The sequence below is a fragment of the Schistocerca gregaria genome, chromosome 1 (assembly GCF_023897955.1).
Source record: "Schistocerca gregaria isolate iqSchGreg1 chromosome 1, iqSchGreg1.2, whole genome shotgun sequence".
Lineage (NCBI taxonomy): Eukaryota > Metazoa > Arthropoda > Insecta > Orthoptera > Acrididae > Schistocerca > Schistocerca gregaria.
In genome coordinates this window covers 215,786,501-215,799,247 of record NC_064920.1, presented here as the reverse complement: position 1 = coordinate 215,799,247, position 12,747 = coordinate 215,786,501, and the positions used below count along the sequence as shown (strand labels likewise).

At 44.1% G+C, this 12,747-nt stretch overlaps 1 long non-coding RNA gene across 1 annotated transcript in view; it reads right to left on the bottom strand.

Moving 5' to 3' along the window:
- The window catches only part of LOC126337093 (uncharacterized), an 89,057-nt gene extending 82,249 nt beyond the window's left edge, over nucleotides 1-6,808 (bottom strand). The window contains exon 1 of the long non-coding RNA XR_007565041.1: nucleotides 6,732-6,808. This is a non-coding gene — a long non-coding RNA (uncharacterized LOC126337093). The remainder of the gene's footprint in view (nucleotides 1-6,731) is intronic.
- Nucleotides 6,809-12,747: the final 5,939 nt, after the last annotated feature.

The following is a 12,747-nucleotide window of genomic DNA, read 5'->3' as shown; positions in this document are numbered from 1 at the left end:
ATTCTGGAATATTCCATTCGTCTTCCCTGGTGAAGGAATTTCGGAAAACTGCGTTCAATAACTCCGCTTTAGCGGCACAGTCGTCGATAACAGTACCATCGGCACTGCGCAGCGAAGGTATTGACTGCGTCTTGCCGCTTGTGTACTTTACATACGACCAGAATTTCTTCGGATTTTCTACCAAATTTCGAGACAATGTTTCGTTGTGGAACCTATTAAAGGCATCTCGCATCGAAGTACGTGCCAAATTTCGCGTGTCTGTAAATTTTAGCCCATCTTCAGGATTTCGCGTTCTTCTGAACTTTGCATGCTTTTTCCGTTGCCTCTGCAACAGCGTTCGGACCTTTTTTGTGTACCACGGGGGATCCGTTCCATCTCTTACCAATTTATGAGGTATGAATATCTCAATTGCTGTTGCTACTATATCTTTGAATTTGAGCCACATCTCGTCTACATTCGCATAGTCAGTTCGGAAGGAATGGAAATTGTCTTTTAGGAAGGCTTCTAGTGGCACTTTATCCGCTTTTTTAAATAAAATTATTTTGCGTTTGTTTCTGATGGATTTGGAAGAAATGGTATTGAGCCTAGCTACAATGACCTTGTGATCACTAATCCCTGTATCAGTCATGATGCTCTCTATCAGCTCTGGATTGTTTGTGGCCAAGAGGTCAAGTGTGTTTTCGCAACCATTTACAATTCGCGTGGGTTCGTGGACTAACTGCTCTAAATAATTTTCGGAGAATGCATTTAGGACAATCTCGGAAGACGTTTTCTGCCTACCACCGGTTTTGAACAAGTATTTTTGCCAACATACCGAGGGTAGGTTGAAGTCCCCACCAACTATAACCGTATGAGTGGGGTATTTATTTGTTACGAGACTCAAACTTTCTCTGAACTGTTCCGCAACTGTATCTTCGGAGTCTGGGGGTTGGTAGAAGGAGCCAATTATTAACTTGATTCGGCTGTTAAGTATAACCTCCACCCACACCAATTCGCACGGAGTATCTACTTCGACTTCACTACAAGATAAACCACTACTGACAGACACCAACACTCCACCACCAATTCTGCCTAATCTATCTTTCCTGAACACCGTCTGATACTTCGTAAAAATTTCTGCAGAACTTATTTCAGGCTTTAGCCAGCTTTCTGTACCTATAACGATATCAGCTTCTGTGCTTTCTATTAGCGCTTGACAGCTCAGGGACTTTTCCAGTGCAACTACAACAGTTTACAACTATAATTCCGACTGTTCCTTGATCCAAGCACGTCCTGTAATTGCCAAGCACCCTTTGACATTGCAGCCCATCCCGCACTTTCCCGAGGCCTTCTAACCTAAAAAACCGCCCAGTCCATGCCACACAGCCTCCGCTACCCGTGTAGCCGCCAGCTGAGTGTTAGTGAACTCCTGACCTATTCAGCGGAACCCGAAACCCCACCACCCTATGGCGCAAGTCAAGGAATCTGCAGCCAATACGGTCGCAAAACCGTCTGAGCCTCTGATTCAGACCCTCCACCCGGCTCTGCACCAAAGGTCCGCAGTCGGTGCTGTCAACGATGCTGCAGATGGTGAGCTCTGCCTTCATCTCGTAAGCAAGACCGGCAGCCTTCACCAAATCAGATAGCCGCTGGAATCCAGAGAGAATTTCCTCAGATCCAAAGCGACACACGTCATTAGTGCCGACATGTGCCACCACCTGCAGCTGGCTGCACCCTGTGTTCTTCATGGCATCCGGAAGGACCCTTTCCACATCAGGAATGACTCCTCCCGGAATGCACACGGAGTGCACACTGGATTTCTTCCCCTCCTTAGCCGCCATATCCCTAAGGGGCCCCATTACGCGCCTAACATTGGAGCTCCCAACTACCAGTGAGCCCACCCTCTGCGATTGCCCGGACCTTGAAGGCTGAGAATGATCCTCTGAAACAGGGCAGGCGGCTGCATCTGGCTCAGCCAGAGACAGTGCCTGAAACCGGTTTGTCAGACGCACCGGGGAGGCTTTCTGATCAGCCTCCGGGGACGCCTTTCGCTGCCTGCCACGCCTTGGAACGACCTCCCAATCAACCACAGGCGAGGGCTCAGCCCCACTGCGGGCAGCAACCGGGGCAACCACAGCGGCAGACCGATCTGGGGACAGACGGGATGAGGTTGACATCCCCGTGATACCCGAGTCCGGCTCCCCACAGTGGTGCCCATTGGCAACAGCCTCAAGCTGCGCGACCGAAGTCAGCGCCGATTGCAGCTGTGAGCGAAGGGATGCCAAGTCAGCCCTCATCCGAACACAGCAATCGCAGTCCCTGTCCATTCTAATTGATGTTTAACAACAGTTACTGAAACACGAGTCCGTGCCTAGATAACGCAAGCGGAACACACAAAGAATGTATCAACTAACCTGTACAAATGCCTAACGGCTGCGCTACAATCTGCTGAATTTACGATTACAGTAACTAAAACTCGAAATTGCACCTCCTATACGAAACTCACACGCAATTTAAATAAGAATCTACGAAGTAAACACTAAAGCGCGATGCTACAACTGTCAAATACTATAATACGCCCGAAATATATGAATTAAACAATGCAAGTACCCAAAAACACGCAAAGAAATTAATTAAACTATCTAACAAATAAGTAAGCTAGGGTTATACGACTTGCTGCAGCGGCTGCTTATCCAACGGCGGCAGGGAGCTTATATCAGAGACGGGAGGGGAGAGGGGTTGGGGATTTGCCAGAGGGCTGGGGGAGGTGGAAGGGGAGCAGAAGTGGTTGGGGGTTTCTCAGAAGGATGGATTGTCCCCAGTGGGTCATAAATCAACCCTCAGGACGTTATAAACATCCTAGAAAACAATAAGTTAATCGGAGGGGAAGGAGCTTTTAAATCAATCACGTTTGCCCCCGAGTATAAGCAACCAGCACAAACAAAACGGCCCAGAGCTGATTGTACCCTACTACTGAAGGATAATGTAATGTAGTCAATGGAATCAAGTTATTCTGAGAGAATTAGATTAGAAAACGAGACACTTAAAAAAGTAAATGAGTTTTCATATTTGGTTTGTATAATAACTGATGATAACTGAGACAGAGAGGATGTAAAATGTAGGCTGGCAATGGCAAGAATAGCATTAATGAAGATGAGGCATTTGTCAACATCGAATATAGATTTATGTGTTAGGAAGTCTTTTCTGAAAGTATTTGTCTGCAGTGTAGCCATGTATGGAAGTGAAACATGGACGGTAACAGAATAATAGCTTTCGAAATGTGGTACCACAGAAGAATGCTGAAGCTTACAATTGGTAGATCACGTAACTAATGATGAGGCAGAGAATACAATTGGGGAAAAAAGAAATTTGTGGCACAGCTTGGCTAAAAGAAGGGTTCGGGTGATTGAACGCATTTGAGACACCAAAGTATTATAGAGGGAGATCAAAAGAGGAATACAGTAGCAGGTTCAGAAGAACGTAGTTTGCAGTAAGTATTTGGAGTTGAAAAGACTTCATAGGATAGCGTAGCATGGTCTTCATCAAACTAGTCTTTGAAGATCCACCAAGCGAGGTGGACCTGCATTCGGGAGGACAACGGTTCAACCCGGGTTTGACCATCCTGATTTAAGTGTAATGCGCCGTGCCGATTAGACTGACACCTTGTGTCACAGCGGACAGATCAGAAAAAATCCACCTTTTCAACCCTGGTATAGCCAGTCCAATTGACAACGAACAATGGATGGCACACCACACTGCATATGATGGAACTAGTCGGAAGATCAGTTGCGATTTGTTATACGAGCTACTTTTTAACATCCTGGCCAAAAGTGAACTGAGGTTATTTCGTTTACAATGTAGAATTCGCCAACGACGTAACTAATGGCTGATCTCCGAAGGAAGAGTGTCGCTGACAAACACAATACCAATCTGAACATTGACACAGTACTAATTTCGGGCTAGATGGCTGATGTTATATATCCAATTTCCACTGTGGCTGATTCCACCACAATGCTGTCATCTGCTTAAACTTACGTTTAGCACATGCGCTCGCACAAATAAAACAACGACGTCCCTCTAGTACGGAAACAAATTGACAGTCACCAATAGAGTACTATTCCGGTTCAATGTGAGCAAACACAACCTTGTTTAATAATCCTACAGGCGTATTATACTTCCATGAAATGCACGATATTATTATTACCTCTTATTTACATTTCGTTGCGAACCAGCGACTGTATTATTCGCAGCCTGAGAATTCATCATTTTATTCCAATGCTACAAATCCATTGCGAACCTATTCTTTCGTAATGTTGCTTCTCTTTAACTATTTGTACTCTCTTTTGCTTCCCAACGACTCCTTCTTTTCCCAAGTCCGACTCAATCCCGTTATTATCATATATTTCTGAAATAACTAAAAGCTAAATCTTTAGTTTTCTACGTTTACATAATATTATGTTCTTGGCTCTTGCCAAGTCCAATAAATGGGATTAACTTTATTTTAATTAACATTCCCTAAAGCAAGTAAAAAAAAATCACCTTTTCCCTCTCTTTCTTTCTTTATCTTAGTCTCTTTGCCTCGTTCTTTCTCTTTACTAAAGGAATGAAAACTTTCTTTAGCTGGTTGGAGTGGCCGAGAGGTTCTAGGCGCTATAGTCTGGAACCACGTGACCGCTACGATCGCAGTTTCGAATCCTGCCTCGGGCATGGATGCGTGTGATGTCCTTAGGTTAGTTAGATTTAAATAGTTCTAAGTTCTAGGGGACTGATGACCTCAGAAGTTAAGTCCCATGGTGCTCAGTGCCATTTGAACCAATTGAAATTTCTTTCGTACTTTCTCTGTACTACAAATGACGTACGCAGAACACGGTTTTAAACTATTACATTATTAAACAACTTTATTTTTATCTTAAAGATCTCAATGGTCACAGTTTATAGTGGTTGGTTCAAGTGCTGTTCATAAACTATTCCCCTTCGAATCTGAAACCAAAATAAAAAAAAAAACACAAACAAAAAACTTAAGCGTCACCGCCACATTGTATTCTGTTTTAAGATTTTAGCAAAATTCATACCCCGTCAGGCGTTGACATTCACGTACCCACTACACCTTGAATTTAGTAAATCAATTACAGCACTTGAGTCGTAAAAGATAATCACCGTTCGCGCCTCCTTTAAATGGTTCTTATTTGGATCGTTCACTGCCTTGACTCTCTCAAAATATAGGAAGATAGCCTGTTTCCAAAGACAATCACGATATATGGTACAGCATATTAACGTACAATGACGTAAAGTTGCACCGTCCGGATCTCAAAACTGGGATTCTCACCTCAGTATGTGGTCATGAGATTCTCAAGCGTTGTTCAAATGCCGTAGAACACGCAATAATAATAATTCTAATTGGCCGATACTCATTCCGTATTCCTTTACACCCACTATTCCATCAGCTGTGTCACTTTCTATGGTGCACGCATCAATACTCCAAACTATCCAACATATTGGATAGTTAACGGATGAGTTCTCCAACATTCACATAAATCCCTAACCAAAGAAAAGAAACCTCCACAACATGTAATAGCAGGTACAAGCAACTATTCCTCAAAATTTCATCAACAGATCTACAATATAATCGCGTACGGTATTTCTGTACTTTTAGTCAACAGTGCATACTGTTACATGGACGCCCACCTAGCTATCTTCCGAATCTAAATTATTATGCGCTCATATAGCAATCACGTTGGGCTGCCACGCAGACACCAACACTTCTCAGTACTAATCCAGTCGATTAAATTCCCGATTTCAAGACTGGCTGCCGAATCTTGAACATAATAATTTAAATTACCTTGTCGGATTATATTATTACCGATGACGAACGAGAATTCAGAATTAAACTATGACACGTCAGTGTCTTGTTATACACCACTACGACCGACCGTTACCCGTCTGCGTCATAAAAGCGACTACTCACGCTTCCTTCCTCGAGAATCGAACTAGAACCATTATTCGAACAATCTTAGAACGGTGATTATATAGCGTCGCTGACTGACTGCGACCTGGTTTTCGTCACCTTTTTCTCTCGGTCTTTAGATGGTATAACATGTCAAACGAACATACACTGGCCGGCCTTTGTGGCCGTGCGGTTCTAAGCGCTTCAGGTTCGAATCCTGTCTCGGCATGGATGTGTGATGTCCTTAGGTTAGTTAGGTTTAAGTAGTTCTAAGTTCTAGGGGAATGATGACCTCAGAAGTTAAGTCCCATAGTGCTCAGAACCATTTGAACCATTTTTATTTTTTGAACATACACTAAAACATATCTTCTACAAAGTTTGAGCATACATTTTCCTGTCGATACTAAGTGGAGTCGGCTCTATTACGTAATGCGCAACGAAGAAATCGGAACAAAAGTGTTTGGCGCATTACATAGATGTCCCGTGATTTCCCTAGATCGCTTGTAGCAAATCCCGGAATGGTTCCTTTCAAAGGGCACGGCCGATTTCCTTCTCATCCTTCCCTAATCCAATGAGACGATGACCTTGCTCCTTAGTTCCCGCCCCTTAATCAACCAAACCAACTGAAGACCACAACAACAACATACATTATTCAAACTTTTCCATTCTCATTTCGACATTGGCTACGCTAGCACAAACGAAACACTGAAAGGGGCTTTACAAAATACAAAAATTCTAACAAGGGCAGTACAAAACTTCCAGTCTTTTCATGTGGGGTGAATTCTGCAGGTTAGATCGTGATACAGACCTTGGTAGTGGTATTACAGCCACCGTACGACGCGATGCACTCATCCACGGATACAGACGAGGCTTAGTCACGTGGACTTCACGCTGGAGAAGATACGCGCTCTGCGTGCCAGAAAAGACCATCACATCCGCCGCGCTGCCACACGGACGCGCAGCGTCCATACAGATGCTGCAGCCTTGGGAGCTTTCACTCTTTCTGCAGCGGTAAACCACGAGCACCGATCGCCGTTTGAATGAGTCCCAATTGCCAGCATTGCTTTCCCTGAGTAACGCTGCAGTAATCCTTGGCATCGTTTGGCACATCAACAACTCTGCAGTTGACCTCACAACTGGACGCGGAAGCGACGCCACATTGTGTTTTGAGACACCTACATGACTTCTCTGCAATTCATAATTAAATGGCTGGCTGCGGGTTCATCGCACAATCTATTTCACCAACGCTCCACTCTCGAACAGCGCGCGGGAAAAACGGACGTTTCAATTTTTCCGTGTGAGTTCTTATTTCTCTTATTTTATTACGATTATTGAGCAAACAGTAAAGGAAACAAAAGAAAAATTCGGAGTAGGTATTAAAATCCATGGAGAAGAAATAAAAGCTTTGAGGTTCGCCGATGACATTGTAATTCTCTCAGAGACAGCAAAGGACTTGGAAGAGCAGTTGAACGGGATGGACAGTGTCTTGAAAGGAGGACATAAGATGAACATCAACAGAAGCAAAACGAGGATAATGGAATGTAGTCGAATTAAGTCGGGTGATGCTGAGGGAATTAGATTAGGAAATGAGACACTAAAGTAGTAAAGGAGTTTCGCTATTTGGGGAGCAAAATAACTGATGATGGTCGAAGTAGAGAGTATATAAAATGTAGACTGGCAATGGCAAGGAAGGCGTTTCTGAAGAAGCGAAATTTGTTAACATCGCGTATAGATTTAAGTGTAAGGAAGTCGTTTTTGAACGTATTTGTATGGAGTGTAGCCATGTATGGAAGTAAAACGTGGACGATAACTAGTTTGGACAAGAAGAGAATAGAAGCTTTCGAAGTGTGGTGCTGCAGAAGAATGCTGAAGATTAGATGGGTAGATCACATGACTAATGAGGAGGTATTGAACAGGATTGGGGAGAAGAGGAGTTTGTGGCACAACTTGACTAGAAGAAGGGATCGGTTGGTAAGACATGTTCTGAGTCATCGAGGGATCACCAATTTAGTATTGGAGGGCAGCGTAGAGGGTAAAAATCATAGAGGGAGACCAAGAGATGACTACACTAAGCAGCTTCAGAAGGATGTAGGCTGCAGTAAGTACTGGGAGATGAAGAAGCTTGCACAGGATAGAGTAGCATGGAGATCTGCATCGAACCAGTCTCAGGACTGAAGACCACAACAACAACAACAATCATTTCTCCCTATGTACGTGGGTAGTTTCATAAGTGTGGTAAATTTCCATGAAAGAATGGAACATTTTTGTTGCGTCTTCATGGCTGGTAAGCGTGATTATTCCAAGGATCGTATAAAGGGTTGGGTTGTTCTGGGAGAGGAGACCAAACAACGAGGTCATCGGTCTCATCGCATTAGGGAAGGATGGGGAAGGACGTCGGCCCAACTCTTTTCAAAGGAACCATCCCGGCATTTGCCTGAAGAGATTTAGGGAAATCACGAAAAGCCTAAATCAGGATGGCCGGACGCGAAATTGAACCGTCGTCCTCCCGAATGCGAGTCCGGTGTGTTAACTATTGCGCTACCTCGCTCGTTGATCGTATAAGGAATTTAGACCTTGTACAGGATACAGTTCATTGTTGACAGCCGTCTGAACTGGGCAGTGTGCCGTCTGCGACTGAAAATGGAGAAAACCGAGTTTCGTGCTCATATTAAACACTTTGATATGAAGGGTTGGATTGTCGCGTAAACCAAAACAGACCTGGATGAAGTTTACGCTGACTAAGTAGCATCAGTGAAGACCATTTACGTTTTGATTAATGAATTTAAACGTGGTCGATGTGCACCGAAGATGAAACGCGCTCCGGCAATCCAGTTGAGGTCAGCACAGAGATAACCGTTAACAAAATTCAAGACCGCTGAATAAAAATTCGTGAGATAGCGTGGGTGTCGCGCTTGCTCACAGTCGACCAAAAGCGCATCCGGCACAACATTTCAACACTATATCCAGCGATGTTTAATCGCAATCCGTAAGACATTTTGCGGGCATTTGTGATTGTTGATGAAACCTAGATTCATCATTACACACCAGAGTTAGTGTAAGAAGGGCTATGCGTGAAGCGTTCAGTGAATTCGAAAGTAAAATTATATGTACCGACTTGACAGAAAATCCTAGGAAGTTCTGGTCTTACATTAAATCAGTAAGTGGCTCCAAGCAGCATATCCAGACACTCCGGGATGATGATGGCATTGAAACAGAGGATGACACGCGAAAAGCTGAAATACTGAACACCTTTTTCCAAAGCTGTTTCAAAGACGAAGACCGCACTGCAGTTTCTTCTCTAAATCCTCGCACAAACGAAAAAATGGCTGACATCGAAATAAGTGTCCAAGGAATAGAAAAGCAACTGGAATCACTCAACAGAGGAAAGTCCACTGGACCTGACGGGATACCAATTCGATTCTATACAGAGTACGCGAAAGAACTTGCCCCCCTTCTAACAGCCGTGTACCGCAAGTCTCTAGAGGAACGGAAGGTTCCAAATGATTGAAAAAGAGCACAGGTAGTCCCAGTCTTCAAGAAGGGTCGTCGAGCAGATGCGCAAAACTATAGACCTATAACTCTGACGTCGAAATGTTGTAGAATTTTAGAACATATTTTTTGCTCGAGTATCATGTCGTTATTGGAAACCCAGAATCTACTCTGTAGGAATCAACATGGATTCCGGAAACAGCGATCGTGTGAGACCCAACTCGCTTTATTTGTTCATGAGACCCAGAAAATATTAGATACAGGCTCCCAGGTAGATGCTATTTTCCTTAACTTCCGGAAGGCGTTCGATACAGTTCCGCACTATCGCCTGATAAACAAAGTAAGAGACCAGCTATGTGGCTGGATTGAAGAGTTTTTAACAAAGAGAACACAGCATGTTGTTCTCAATGGAGAGACGTCGACAGACATTAAAGTAATATCTGGCATACCACAGGGGAGTGTTATGGGATCATTGCTTTTCACAATATATATAAATGACCCAGTAGATAGTGTCCGCAGTTCCATGCACCTTTTCGCGGATGATGCTGTAGTATACAGAGAAGTTGCAGCATTAGAAAATTGTAGCGAAATGCAGGAAGATCTGCAGCGGATAGGCACTTGGTGTAGGGAGTGGCAACTGATCCTTAACATAGACAAATGTAATGTATTGCGAATACATAGAAAGAAGGATCCTTCATTGTATGATTATATGATAGCGGAACAAACACTGGTAGCAGTTACTTCTGTAAAATATCTGGGAGTATGCGTGCGGAAAAATTGGAAGTGGAATGATCATATAAAATTAATTGTTCGGAAGGCGGGTACCAGGTTGAGATTCTTTGGGAGAGTCCTTAGAAAATGTAGTCCATCAACGAAGGAGGTGGCTTACAAAACACTGGTTCGACCTATACTTGAGCATTGCTCATCAGTGTGGGATCCGTATCAGATCGGGTTGACGGAAAAGATAGAGAAGATCCAAAGAAGAGCGGCGCGTTTCGTCACAGGGTTATTTGGTAACCATGATAGCGTTACGGAGATGTTTAGCAAACTCAAGTGGCAGACTCTGCAAGAGAGGTGCTCTGCATCGCGGTGTAGCTTGCTCGCAAGGTTTCGAGAGGGTGCGTTTCTGGGTGAAGTATCGAATATATTGCTTCCCCCTACTTATACCTCCCGAGGAGATCACAAATGTAAAATTAGAGAGATTCGAGCGCGCACGGAGGCTTTCAGACAGTCGTTCTTCCCGCGGAGCGTACGCGACTGGAACAGAAAAGGGAGGTAATGACAGTGGCACGTAAAGTGCCCTCCGCCACACACCGTTGGGTGGCTTGCGGAGTATAAATGTAGGTGTAGATGTACAGTCAAACGACAGTCAAAATAATGGACAAACGCTGGTGAAAGAGCAACGAAAAAGGCCAAGACCAAATTGTCAGATGGTAAGATGATGGCTACTATTCTTTGAGCTTTCCGAGGAATAATCCTCATAGGTTACTTAGAAAAAGGCAGAACCATAGCTGGATCCTATTTTGCTTCATTTTTGGATCGTTTGAAACCTGCGTTGGCTCACGAAAGCCCAAGGTTGGCACGCAAAAAGCCAGGTTAACGCATCATTCCGCACATGAGCGATAACAATGGCGAATCTTCAGCATAGGGCTCCTCATCCACTTAGCCCATAGTGACTCCTTCCTGTTTCCTAACTGGAAACTTTGGTTTGCTGGGAAGAAGTGTTCATCAAACGAGGAGGTGATAATTGTAATCAATTTATTTTTTCTGATGGGATGAAAACGCTGCAGGATCGCTGGACCAACTGTATATCCCTCAAAGGAGACTATGTCGAGAGGTAAGCTGAGTTGTTTAAGAAACAAACATTTTTCTTGATCTTTTACCAGACTTACAAAACCACTCTCTTTGGTGGGCACCAACAACTATTTTCGCGCCCAGAGGAGAAAGTTGGTGATTGAAATTTAGTGAAAAGATCCTGCAGCAGCGAAAAACGCCTTTGTTTCAATGACTGCTGTCCCAACTCGTGTATCATATCCGTGACACTGTCTCTCCTATTCCGCGATGATACAAAACGATCTGCCCTTCTTTGATGTCCTGTGCCAGCCCTTTTTGATGCTGATCCTATACAGCAATGCAGTAGTTCAGAAGAAGACGAACAGGCGTAGTGTAGGTGGTGTCTTGAGTATATCTGCTGCATCTTCTAAGTGTTCTGCCAATAAAACGATGTCTTGGTTCGCTTGCCCCACAATACTATCTATGTGATCGTTGCAGTTTAAATTACTCGTAATTGTAAACCTTGAGTGTTTAGTTAGAGTGACACCCTTTATATTTGTGTGGTTTATCGTGTAGTCGAAATTTAACGGATTGGCTTTTGCACTCATGTACATGACTTCGTGGTTTTCACTATTTAGACTCAATTCTACTTTCCTCAGCGCACTTCTACCTTGTCTAAATCATTTTGCAATTGGTTTTGATGTTCTGATAACTTTAAGAAATGGTAAATGACAGCATCATCTGTAAAAAAATCTAAGAGAGCTGTTCTCATTGTGTCCTATCACATTTATATAGAACAGGAACAGCAGAGAACCTATAACACTTCTTTGGGGAACGCAACCCCGTCCTCCCGAATCCGAGTCAAATGTGCCAAACCACAGCTAAAGCTCGCTCGGTATACCCAAAGCTGTTTCGCGGCAAGGCACAGATGTGCCCGTTCAGTCAACGCCACGCAGCTGACGTGTTGACGCTATCCATTGGCATGCAAGGTCATCTGACTGGTCTTCCACTAAGCACATAGGCTGATGTTTCTTCCAGTACAAATGGCCAGCACAAATACTGTGAGAGATGGAGGAATGTGCTTTATGATACTGTTTATTGTCTGTACTGTGTGGTACCTTCCTTTGTAGTCGTCAAAAGAGGCTACAGCTTATACTAAATGACACCTTTGAGATACTAAACAAGGTTCACTTTATACTTCAAAGCTATACCTCGCAACAATTGTAAATTGGCTTACCGACATGCAATACTTTAATGAATCCGCCCGCCAGGTTAGCCGGGAGCGCTGATGTGCTGCTTCCTGAATGCGGGTAGGCGCGCCAGTCCCGGATCGGATCCGCCCGACGGATTAACGACGAGGGCCGGTGTGCCGGCCAGCCTGGATGAGGTTTTTAGGCGGTTTTCCACATCCCACTAAGTGAATACCGGACTGGTCCCCACGTCCCGCCTCAGTTACACGCCTCACAGATATTTAAGAAACGTACGCACTATTTCATGTTTTACACTAGACGCGGTCAGCTGGGGTACACTAATTCTGTCCCGTGGGGTATAGGGTGGCGACA